We start from the raw sequence: 12,438 nt of genomic DNA on the forward strand, positions 1-12,438 counted from the left end.
AGAAACGATGTATTTCCTTTTTCTTGTATTTAGTTTATGGGTTTGTTACAGTGAAAACAGTTTTACTTTTGGAACCAAAACATATTTATTGTGTTTTCTTCTCTGTGTCCATTGCCATAACGTAGAGAAGGAGCTTCTGTTGTGTCGGCGCTCTAAGCCGTGTTGAACTGAAATGTTCCAGTCTAACACTCTGCTTTATTTTGCTGGCTGTATTCTCAGGTTTGGCTCTCTGCCCGTTCCTCTTCTCCTCTGTCTGTGTGTAGACTGGCTATTATGGCTGTCAGTCATTCTCAGACATAAAAGGCCCCATTTGAAAAGGCTCAATGCAAATTTCATATCTTACATGAAACAGTCTTGATGTATTTTGGCCTTTCTTGGCTTTTCTTCCCATGTCTTCAAACAACATTCTGCTCAGTCTCCCGCCAGGGAGGATTCAAGTCTTTTAGCATTCATGCTAAGGAATACAGGAGAGCTTTGACGGCACCCTCTGTCCAACACACACACACACACACACACACACACACACACACCCACACACACACCCAGCCGCTTTTCCTGTTCCTGCAGTCAATATCTCCCCACAGCAGGTGCTCAACCAAGCCCATATAACAGTGATCATGAAAAAGAAAAAGTGCGAGGATCTACATTTCTTTCTGCTCACATAACTGTTTTTCTTCTTACTGTTGCAAAGCCGGGTGACACACCTTCCCATCAGCACTTGTTGTGTCCGTGTCTTTGTGTTCCCGACACAACGGAAAAGATCTGAAGACTCCTTGTTGCTCCAGCGTCTGCTGCTCTTCAATCACCCACTGAATAAACAGATCTGATCTTTAAAGCTGCCGCTGCCACTCATGTAGGATACATATTTATGTCGCAGGTCCACTTCTTCACCTTAGCTTGTAATCCTTTCCTCCCACTGGGACAGATTCCCACTGCTTCTCAGTGTCTTGTCTGTGTTGGGGTGATGACATGTGCAAACATGTTGCCTAAAAAAGCCATCAGAGATTGCTTTAAACCATGCAAGGTGGCAACAGAGGACACACACACACACACCCCGATGCCAGACGAGGCGGAGCAGGCCACCGGAGAGGCAGCTGTGACCTTGTAAACAGAGACAAAAACTTCATCCTCTTCCCTCCTGATGAGGTCCGGCGTGCCAGCAGCACCAGGTGCCTCTCCAGGAGCCCAGATGAAGCCGTGGGCTGCCGTTCCTCTCTGCTTTTACACGCAACAGCAGACAAAAGGAAAAGCAGCTCAGTTTTCTCTCCTTCAAAATTCATAAAATCAAAGGAAACTATCAATCCTTGTTTGTGTTTGAACCTTAACTGGGAATCTCTTCCAGTTTTGCAGCTGTTTTTGAACCATTATTCACTTTATTTCTGCTCTGGATTTACAAAGCAAATTTCAGTAAATGCATGCAGACACAAACAGCAATTCAAGCAGATGGGAACAATCCGCACCTATTCTGGCATCAGGTCACAGTTCCTCAGACAGAAACACAACGTAGTAATGTAATAAACGATTAGGAGAGAAATAATTAAATTTGTTTTAACTTTATATCATTTTATAATGTCATTTTATAATCAAAACCATTTTGGAGTGTTGCTTTGAATCCTTGAATCTCCCGTGGCAGAAAAAATCCTACAAAGCACCATGCCAGGACTCTCCCACACAGCTCCTTCAGACTAGCGGCAGCAGCAATTATCAAACATCTGGTGGAACTGGATATCGCTGAACTCATCATATGAACTATTTTTCAGACCAAAAGAACGATTGTAAATGGCATCCGGGAGGATTATTGTTGCGATGACGTGCAGAACGCTGGAGTGTCAAAGAGTAGGAGCTTCTTAAAGAGACAGAGGTCCAATTTCAAGCCGTTAAATTGCAAAATCAATTTTCTTTTAGGTTATTTGTAGTTTTACCACAACGGCAGAAACGTACTAATTTTCTAGCCCGTTGCATGTAGATGAAGACATTTTATCTTTAAAAATTGCAGAATTATTACAAATTAAAATCTGGCGAAAGAAAATGTTGGCTTCACAAAGTATTTAACAGCGAGGCTTTTGTTACTATAGGCTCTGATGAACACACTTGTTCTTTTAATAAATTTATTAAACTTGGCTTTAACTAATAGCTCAGAATCGACAAAATAAAATTCTACTATTTGCCATTAACATCTTTCAAAATTCACAAAATGGACTGCTTTACTCATTTAACATATTGCAGCTTAGTTTACTGTTGAGTAGATTTTTTAAAAATCAGTATTTTGTTTTTATTTTTCCCCATGTGTTTTTGGCACACAACTCCATTGGACTTGATTTTAGCCCTTATGACAAACGTTTGAACCCATCCGGTCTAAACAAAGTCTTACATTTTGACTTTTTCTGAATCCACTTGGACGTCCTCTCAAAGCGAGATGCACAGCGTTGTTTTAATTGGAGCTTATGGCCCACAGTGCATTCACATCTCCATAATCACCTAGACTCCCACTGTGAAACAATTATCAAAGAATGCATGTAAGAAGGCCTCGCTCATCACAGAGTCCTCCAGGCTACGGAGGAAAACACGCATACATCAAGTAAAACATTGCTGAAAACAATTATCCCGCTGATCCCAGTGGTCACTGGAACCTTAAAATCAATAGCAACGTTAGTGAAACAACAAACACCAGTGCCAGGCCTCAATGAGTGCTGATGGAAAAACTGGCCTTGAATGCAAAGCTTACAAACGCTTCATCTCATACGTCTGTCTGCTCTAATTAGAAAGCAACACTGAGCTGCTGGGAAATGAATCTGAGGAGGTTTCATCCAGACTCAGACCCAAAGCAGGAACTGTGATGTCACAGGTTGTAGTGAACGTCCGCTCAATCAAACTCAGATTGTTATCGTGTTTAAAGTGTGGAGATAATATAACGGCGTATGAGGGGCTGTAGATAGGCAAGAAAATTTAAGAAATAACTCGGAAATGTTGAGATTAATCTCAGAAATCTTTTAGAAAAAAAGTTTTACAAGTTTAAAATATGTTTGAAGGAAATCTTTGAAATTTTTACATAAACATCAGAAATTTTCTAGAAAACCCTTTTTCCTGAGTTTCAAATGTCAAAAATTTTTATCTTCTGCAAATTTTCAGAGTTTCAAAAGTTTAGAAAAATTTCTGACATTAATCTTAATGTTTCTTAGTTTTTTCTCAAAATGTTTCAACTTTTGGAGCTCAGAACAATCTTTTTCTTTTTTTCAATCAAGTTTTTCTTGCCAATTTTTGACTTTTCAAACTCCGAAATTTTTAAGTTATGTTTAAAAATGTCTGAGATCAATAAAAAAATTTTGGAAAATGTTTGACTTTTCAAACTAAGAAATTTCCTTGTTTTCTAGAAAATTTCTGAGATCTCAAAATTTAAGTATTTTTGCAGAAATTCACTTTCTTTTTTTTTCTTAATCTGCCCTACTTCGCCGTCGTAAATTTACGCTACTCATAAAAACTGGGTCTAATCTGTGATTTATGTTGGATGGAAGCCCTTTCTGGTCCAGAATGTTCTAAACTGTCAGCATTGTTTATATTTCCATACTTCTACTGTATAATGACCTCTGGTTAACTGCAGTGGCAGTGAATAGGAGCGTGTAACCACGGAGACATGTACAGGTTGATAAATACTCTGTGATCTTGGGGGCTTTTGCTCTGTTTTCAATTTTCTTGCCCTCATTGTCCCCCATGTAATGGAATAACCTTCACTGCTTATATAACCTTCTGCATTTGATTACCATATTAACGTCCTTAGCAGCATGGGGCTAATTTGAGAGCTATGGATGTCTTTGGAGAAGGTCACAGTAATGAAGTGTACAACAGGAACATGATTTCAGCTTCATTTATTAAACATTTGCTAATTGTTTATTTTTGCGTGCTTAGAAACTTAAACTCATTCACTTGGATCATTACTGGGTTATATCTAAATATTTTAGAAGATATTTTGTAATCTTGAGGAAATTGATGGCTCTAGAATCCTGCTTTCCTGCATGTTTTTGTCCTAATGTTATGATTTCTGCAGTAAATAATCTAGGAAGAGCAGAAAATGATTACTTTTCTACATTAGTTTGTTCAAACAACCATATAAAAATATTCCACATGTTGTCATGTAAAAAACCAGAAACATTGATTAACATAAAAGTATTGCACAACTTTGTTTGTAATTCAGAGGCAGATGGGAAATTATGCATTGTTTTCCTAATTTTTACAAACAAAAAATCTGAAAAGTGTGGTGTGCATTTGTATTTATCCCCCTTTGAGTCAGGATTTTTTTCCCCATAAAACCAACTTTTGCTCCTGATTACTTTTGTTCCTCTTTTTCTTTTTTTTATCGCCCATTTCTATTTGCAAAATATATCAAGATTTGAAGGTTAATATGTCGGAAAATGTATTTTCAAGTCTGGTCACAAATTCCCAACTGAATTAAGGTCTAGACTTTCACTGGGCCATTGGAAAAACATGGATATCATTTATTCTAACCCACAGTTGAACGCATAGAGGGGGGTATTTTTCCAATTTAAAATGCTAAATCTATTTTTGGATATTAGGAAATCTTAAAATCTTATATTTTAAGATCATTGCAGGTCTGGGTAACGGTTTCAGAAATTTGCTTTAATGACAGAATGGTTTACAGTTTCCTAAATGTTTGGCTGAATGTTTTCAATTTTATTGATCTAGAAAAAGTTTTTTAGTCTTAAAATAGAAGCAAAAATGAGAACTTTCTTCTAAAACCACCGTTTGGGAGAGCACAAATTGAGTAAAAACGTTTTGAGGCTCTAATTACTACGATACTAAATGGAAAGCAGAAAATGAAATACTTTGGTTCGTTTTCAATATTTTCCATTCAAGAAGAAATAAATCTTCCAGTCAAAATCTGTGTTACACTTAAACTGCAGTCTGGGACAAAAAATTATTCCTAGGGCCTCAACTGGCCCCCGTGCCACATCTTGGAAACCACTAGTCCATCGTAGCTCTGGCTGCATGTTTACCATGTTAGCTTAGTGGGTGATTTCCAGTTGTTTTGGGGGCATCAGAGTACAGAGGGGTAACTGCAAATGTACATCAGTTTTTTAGATATTATTTTTATAAAACAAAGTGAAAAACATGAATTATTTTTCCTTTGACTTCAGATATGGACTACTTTGTCACAAAAAGTAAGTTAAAGTTTGTAGTTTTGTAAAAAGAAAAATACTTTGGATTTTTTCTTTTAGATTATTTCACTAAAAATATCCTTTCCTTTTCTTTGTAACAAGTTGAAATGAAACCAAGGAGTAAAAGACTACAAACAGAAAGCAGAAAGGCAGCCATCTTTCTTTTTTTAATGTTTATTTTTCTTTAGAAATGAAGAAGAAAAGGCTGAAAGTCTTGCTGAAGCCACCTGCACACAGAGGGCAGACTGCCACTGTTTCAATGGGCGCTGCACGCTCACCCAGCGGGCTTCCAGATAGCAGCTAAAGAGCTTATTTCCCAAATCTCTTTATCCTTTCTAGAACTGTGAGACGTTGACAGAAAGTCAGTTAACTCTAGCCAGTGGCAGCTGCATGGGTTTTGCATAATTAATTATTTATACGGAGCCAGACATAGTAATTACCATCCAGATGAATATGATATTCTAATCAGGCAGGCTTTAATTTTAATTGCCCTCCAGCATCTAACTGTCAGTGCTGGCCTGGCTTGATAAAGTGGAGAGTCTCTAAACACCATTAGACATCTGCTCTGAGAGCGTTGCCTTCGCTACCCACCAGCCGCCGTAAAAATCAATACAGGGTTGCGGCGTGTGCGCGTGATTGTGCTCGTTTTTTACGCGGAAAGCCATTTTTCGTCAATGACAAAAGCGGAGCGGGACTTTAAGCCGCGGAGTTCCCCTCCCAGTGATTGATGAAGCCTCCAGGATTATGTGTCGCCTCATCTTTTTTGTCTCTGCTTTATCTTTTTAAGTTCTATCTCAATATTTTGCTTTCTCCCTTATAACTGTGCTGTTTCCTCCCACCAAGCCCTCATTAATGCGCATTTTGACTGAGTTTTGTATCTCATGTGACGCCTCTCTTAAATGAGCAGTATTGTGTAAAATCCCATTTTTTGAGCTTTACATCTTGTCATAATGTTATCAAAAACAAACCTGGAGTGTTGCCTTGACTCTTTCATGCATAATTTAATCACCATGGCAACCATCCAGCTGTGCAAAACGCCTGGGTGGACGTAGCCCCGCCTTCCAGGCGCAGCTCCACCTCAGAGCTGCAGTTTCTACGCTTCCACCTCGCATAGCAGCTCCTTCAGACTAGCCAGCAGCAATTAGCAAACACCTGGTGGAACTGCTGAACTCATTATATGATCTACTTCTCAGTGAAACACTGGTAAAAATGTTGTTAAAAAGTTAACACAGGAGCCTGTTGTAGCCTCCTCCGGAAGCCGAGTTTTTAAAGAGTTAAGTTACTATGTAAAATTTATTTCAAGTAATTTTTGTTATGTATACCATTTTTTAAATAACTTAAGTTAGCATAGTTACTTTATTGAGCGGTGAAATGACAGTAAGAGGCTCTAAAACACATAATGCTGCCTCCAGAGCTACAGAAACCAGAATTTAACGTCTGTTGTCAAGTTGTGATTTTTGTATTTGTGCCCGCTCCAACCTAAATGTTTGCAGAAAAATATCACCAAACTTTCTGTAGGGGTTTCTCTGCAGCCAGCTGTCGGAATCGGGTTGCTCCATTTGTTGATGCTGAAAGCGATGAAATATTAATTTAGCTTGATTTTCTGCAAACACCTACTTTTTTTGGGGGGGGGAAGTCTATCAGTGATTAACAGCAGCCGACTCTTTCGCAAATAAACTTGCCGTGCTTAAAAATAACTGTACATAATTTCCTCCATTCAGGATGAACAGCTTTCCTCAGGCAGGTAGCGTTTTATGCGGCGATAATCAGTTAGTGTAATGAGACCAGTGGCACATACAGGTTTACAGTGTCACTCCAGCTTGTTTGGATTATGGTTTTCTAATGATGAAGCTGCTCTGCTGCTTTCCACTCAGGTTCAGATGAATGTGGGCCTGCAGTTCAGCACAGAGGCGCCACTGTGTGCAAATGGAAACATTGAAACTCTGGAAACGTGAGGAGATCTTTACAGTCACAGTGCCTTACAAACTTTGCATTTACATGCAATGTTTGCACATTTTATCATGTGATAAGTCGTGGCGGGACTTAATTAAAATGTTTATTCAAGCTAATTGCAGGTTCTGAAATTAATCACAAAATCAACTAAATTTTCAATTCTAAAACCGTTTTTGCTGCTAAATTATTGAATAAATAGACATAAACGCAACAAGAAACATTTAATATTTTTAATCTGTTATTTGGGTTTTTCAGCCATCGGATTGATGCAAAGTTCAGTTTTTGCCTTTAGAAATGTGGGCTGCAAATGCTGACATTAGCATTAGCAACATATTTAGCATTGAGATGCTACTTTAGGCTTGAATAGCTGCTCTGACAGGCTAACTCCTTTTAGCACAACTTGAACACAACAATAATCCTCTCCAGCGTCCAATCAGATCGTTTTTAGAAATTAACTCCCGGTTTACCGGAGAAGCAGTTTTGTTGTTGTGCGTCAGATTATGGATTTATGGTACCAAAAACACAACACATGGGTTCTGGATCAGGACTTTTCCACGTAAACAAAGAAAAATGAGTTGATGGGAAACTGGTCAGAGTTGATGGGGAAACTGGTCGGAGCGAAATTCACAAAAATCCTGGAAGAAAACTTGTTAGAGCCTGCAGAAGACCACAAGAAAATTATTTAGGTCAAAGCATATTCATGTGTTATTATGGCCCAGTCAAAGTTCAGACCTAAATTCAGAATTAGTGGCAAAAATTGAAGATGGTGTTAGTTGATGCTTTGCATTGAACTGTTTTGCAGAGAAAATTGGGTAAAAGTTGCAGAGAAACTCTCAGACCTGTAGCCACAAAGAAACTTGATTCTACAAAGCAAAACTCAGTGGACCAGATTATAAATCCACACCGCACTTTTCAGATTTTTTATGTGTCTCCTTTTCTTACTCTTCAGAATGTTGCACTACTTTACAAAAGTGTTTCACATAAAATCTCAAAGTGATTTTTGTAGTTTTTGGCTGTAATGTGACCAAACGTGGAGAAGCTGGAGAGTAAAAGCCTTTGTAATGCTCCGTATAAAGGCTGATAACTTTAGCCAGTTTGGATCTTTTCCCAAAGAACAGAAAAAAGCGACAGATATCCAGTCATATCGATGGGCATGACACGCTCTATCCCTTTGGATGTTACTTTGCTGAAACATTTTAGAGTAACTTTATGGCTTTTTAGCTGCCACATACAAAAGAGAGAGAAAAATAATTGACAGAAAATGTGAGTCCTTCTAAACTCCTTGGTTTCCATCTAAGCTCCTTATTCTTTCTTATCATCATTGTGAATTCACAGGCTGCACAGCAGTCCTCTGTGCTGCTTGGCTCAAGCTTTTTTTTTGATCTTCACACATGGAGACGGAGGTAAGGGGAAATCAAGTCCTCAGATGTCTACGGCTGCTCATACCTAAAGTTTGAATTTCATGAAAGACCATCTCTGCTTTCTCGGCTGCGGGGAATAAAGCGCGAGCAGGACTCAGTAGTAATCCTGCCTGCGAGGCGCAGGTGTCAAAGGTCGCTCATTGCCGGCAGATGAATCCTGTGGTTGGGGTGGCAGAGGCTATGATTGAGAGGTGCAGAAGACAGAGGCGCTCTTTTTCTCAGGTTACCCAGGCAGAATCTAATGAGGAGGATTGGAAGAGGCCGAAAACTTCTCTGCAGAAAGCAGCAGAGAGGAGGGAGAGCATAAAGAGGAATGGAGGCATACGGCACAATCAGAAGTTGCTTTCTGTGGTGTTGTGTGAGAGCCACTTAGAGCCGGAGGACTCGCCCAAGGCTAATAAAGCTGAAAGTTGGTGGATGCTCTGACCTTGCTTTGGAAAGCAAAACCCTAATAAGGACACCGAAAGCTAAAGTGTTGCTGTTTCTCTCCAGAGCAAACTCTTCCACCCCGTTTCATGCTCTGGCTTTTCATCCATCGAACAGAGGAAGAGGAACCTATAGCCGGCCTAATGACTGGGCGCGTTAAAAGAAGGATTAGACGCTGTCTGACATGGAAACCGGCTTTGAACATATTCGCAGTGCATGATTAGTAATGGGCTGTGAAATTTCTAACTCAATTATAAAAGTCTTTCATAGTAATAGGATTTCAGAATGTGAGAGCAGCTGTAATTTCGGTTTCATCTGTCGAACAGATTTAGAGCATGTTGCTCCTACAGTCGTCGTTTCTGCTCCAAAGTTTAAACTCACACCTGCTTTTTAGCAAAGAGGCGCCACTTTTCCTCATGTGTTAAAGCTGCTGTTTGGCACATTTATGCCACATGGCTGCACTGGGTGCAATGAACAAGTTTTTCCACCATTTTTACTTGAAAAGACGAGTCTCTTTACTGATTTAGATTATACGGGTCATGCAAAACCAATTGAGCAGACATTCTCTAATTAGGAAATCTCACCCCAAAGAGAAAACTTTCTTAATATAAAGTAAAACATTACTTACGTCAGATAAAGCTATAAATTAATTCATACTGGGGAAAGTATTTACATGTATTATTGGTTCATTCAGGAAGGTTATCAGTGGCGCACTGCCTCCAACCAACATTTCCTGTTTGAATAATCATCACTTCCTGTGCTGTAACTACTCCAATGAAAGTGTGGGGGTATTTTAATGCTTCATTTCTGTTTTCCTCCATTGCTGATCAAACTTAGCTAGGTTCCTGTTAAGAAAGGAATGAATGTCCCTGTAATCTGCTGTTTCTTTATTACTCCTCTGAATTATAATAAAATAGAGTTAGCCTCCCCAGCTCGCATCACCCTTAGAAACTTTGACCAGTTGTGAGTTCTCCCAGAGTGTGAGTGTTTTGTCACTGTGGCTCAATGATTCACAGCCCTCTTCGTACCCTGAGAGATTAAAAAAAAATTCCTCCATGCCCCAACAATCGAGATAATTTGTGCTCTGATGTTTTTCTAACGAGGTGAGGGATTAGGGCTAACCTTTCTGAATTCAACACGAACAACATCCTATGCCTTCATGTCCAGTTTGAAGGAATTTAAGCAAATGAGGACAGTGAGTTTTAGAGAAACCGTTGAAGCAAGTGGCCACTCTGCTGCTCATGTGGGTGAATCCAGTTGTGTAACCATTATTTGCACGTCGGAGTTTGTTTCCCGAAGATCTTTACCACAGCCGGCTGAGCAAATCCCTGCGACTCGTCGCGGCGTGCCAAGATTAATCTGGGGCCGAGGTGACCATGCGCGGTCTAAATTGAGCCCAAAGAGACCGTTCACCCAGAGAGGAAGTGTTGTTAGTGAGCTGCAGAGAGCAGGAAGCTCCAGTGTGCTCCCAGTCTAACCAGTCATGCTGCTGGAGATGAGATAAGGGCTATCAGCCGCTTGGCTCCGCTGAGAGGAGCTTCTGCAGCGGCAACCAAACCTAAATTTAAGCTTAGGAGAGGATCAGCAGCTGTTCTGGAGCCAACATAAGTAGAATGCCAATGGAGAAACGGCCCAAAGACGCATGGCACTGATGCAGCCGTCCATGCCAAAAAAAAATCCCCATTGTCTCAACGCCTGTGGTAAAGATAATTTATTACTGTGTAGCTATTTGTGCTGGATTCACAGGAAGTGAAATGTGCTCAGAATTACCAAGCTCTGCTTTGTTTTGTTCTTATTCCCTTTATAGCCGAGGCACCGCCACAAACATTTACTTTTGATTGACTTTACCTCAAACATTTCTCTCCAGTTTACCGTATTATTTCAACCTCACCAAGTTTTTCTGCCGTTGCTTTCAGGGGAGCCAGTGATTGCTAATCATTCGCATTTGCATATGAAGATAAGTCTAATATGCTTGCTGGCTAATCCCCTCCCTCTAAATACTGGATAACAGACCATTTTTAGCTTTTAATCCATTAATGAAATTTGTTTGCTCATTGACTTGAATCATCACCATAATTATAAGGACAAATTTATCATTTCAAGCCATTTGAAATAATGCGTTTTGTGTGCGGCATTTGCATATATGAATTAACGACAGTGATGTGTCATTAATTGATATGATTTCCAGAGTCATTACGGAATAAATCACAGATTCATTGGTGCCTTAATGAGATCTGAAGAGTCATGGTGACACTTTCCACTGCAGCAAACTTTCTGATGTTTAAACTCAACTTCTGATAAATATTTCAGTTTACAAACATTTTAAAGAATCCATAATTCTTGAATATTGACGAAAATGTACTTGGTCTACTGGTCCATTATTTCATCTACAAGCATGGAAAAATGTTTTGTTAAAAATGAAATAATCTGTCAGTGGAACTGCTACTTTTTCAAAATCAAAACAAGCTCCTACTTCTTTCTGAAGAGTTGATTGTAAGTTAATTGTGTCCTATTTCAAGTATACTAAGATATTTGCACTAGAAACTAGACAGAAATACTTGGTAAGATTGTGTTTTTCCAGTGTTGTGGGCGAAGTTTTTTAACTTTGTTAGCGTCATATAATCTCCAGTCTATTTGAGTGGTCTAGTCAAAGTTCAGCTGATATATGACACAAGCCTTTTAATGCTTGAAAAACCAGCTATTAAAGGCTGATTATTACAAACACTTGAAATCAGTCAACAGTGTAACAACTAGTAATTTATATGGCGCCACATTCCTGCCAAAAATCCTGAGGCGTATTCAGTAATTACAACAACCAGCAAGAGACTTAGCCTAATATCACAAGAAGAAGAAGAAGAGAGGGAGGCATGACATAGAAGAAAAGGAAGGGTTTTTGGCAGGAATGTGACGCCATAATTTTGGTAGTTTAATAGAGAATTACACTTTCTTGTTTGTTTCATGCAGTGCAAGAATTTAGATGAATAAAGTAAAAACATAAGGGTGCAAATACTTCTGTATCGATTAAAATTTGATGCAGGGTGTACTTATCCCAAACAGGAACATAACAGAGGTGAGCACACATCTGCTAATCTGCTAATAGCTCATTTTCCATTTTGCATTTTTGTTAAATTTGAAAATGTTTAGCGCACTTAGCTTTTGCTTCCCCCAAGTAAATATTTACTTACTTAGCATTTTGTAAGTTTAAATTGAAGAAATTTCGACATCTGTGTTTAAGTTTTGGTAAACAACTATTAAAACTTTTCGACTAATTATACATTCATGCTCTTATTTTGAAGTGGGATTTTACGCAGCAGATTCATTTCCTTTCCTCACGTTTTCTTTATTTTTTTCAATAAACCTCATTGAGAAAACAGCAAAAACACAACAAATGAGGTTTACAGAGAACATAACACTTACATGTTTATTATGCAAATACATTATACAAAATTAACATATGAATTATTTTG

At 38.9% G+C, this 12,438-nt stretch overlaps 1 long non-coding RNA gene across 2 annotated transcripts in view; it reads left to right on the forward strand.

Annotated features, from left to right (window-relative positions):
- Positions 1-12,438, forward strand: part of LOC114133831 (uncharacterized) — a 53,517-nt gene that overhangs the window by 17,928 nt on the left and 23,151 nt on the right. The gene's annotated exons all lie outside the window — the stretch shown is intronic.

Source organism: Xiphophorus couchianus, chromosome 19 (assembly GCF_001444195.1).
Source record: "Xiphophorus couchianus chromosome 19, X_couchianus-1.0, whole genome shotgun sequence".
NCBI classification, from domain to species: domain Eukaryota; kingdom Metazoa; phylum Chordata; class Actinopteri; order Cyprinodontiformes; family Poeciliidae; genus Xiphophorus; species Xiphophorus couchianus.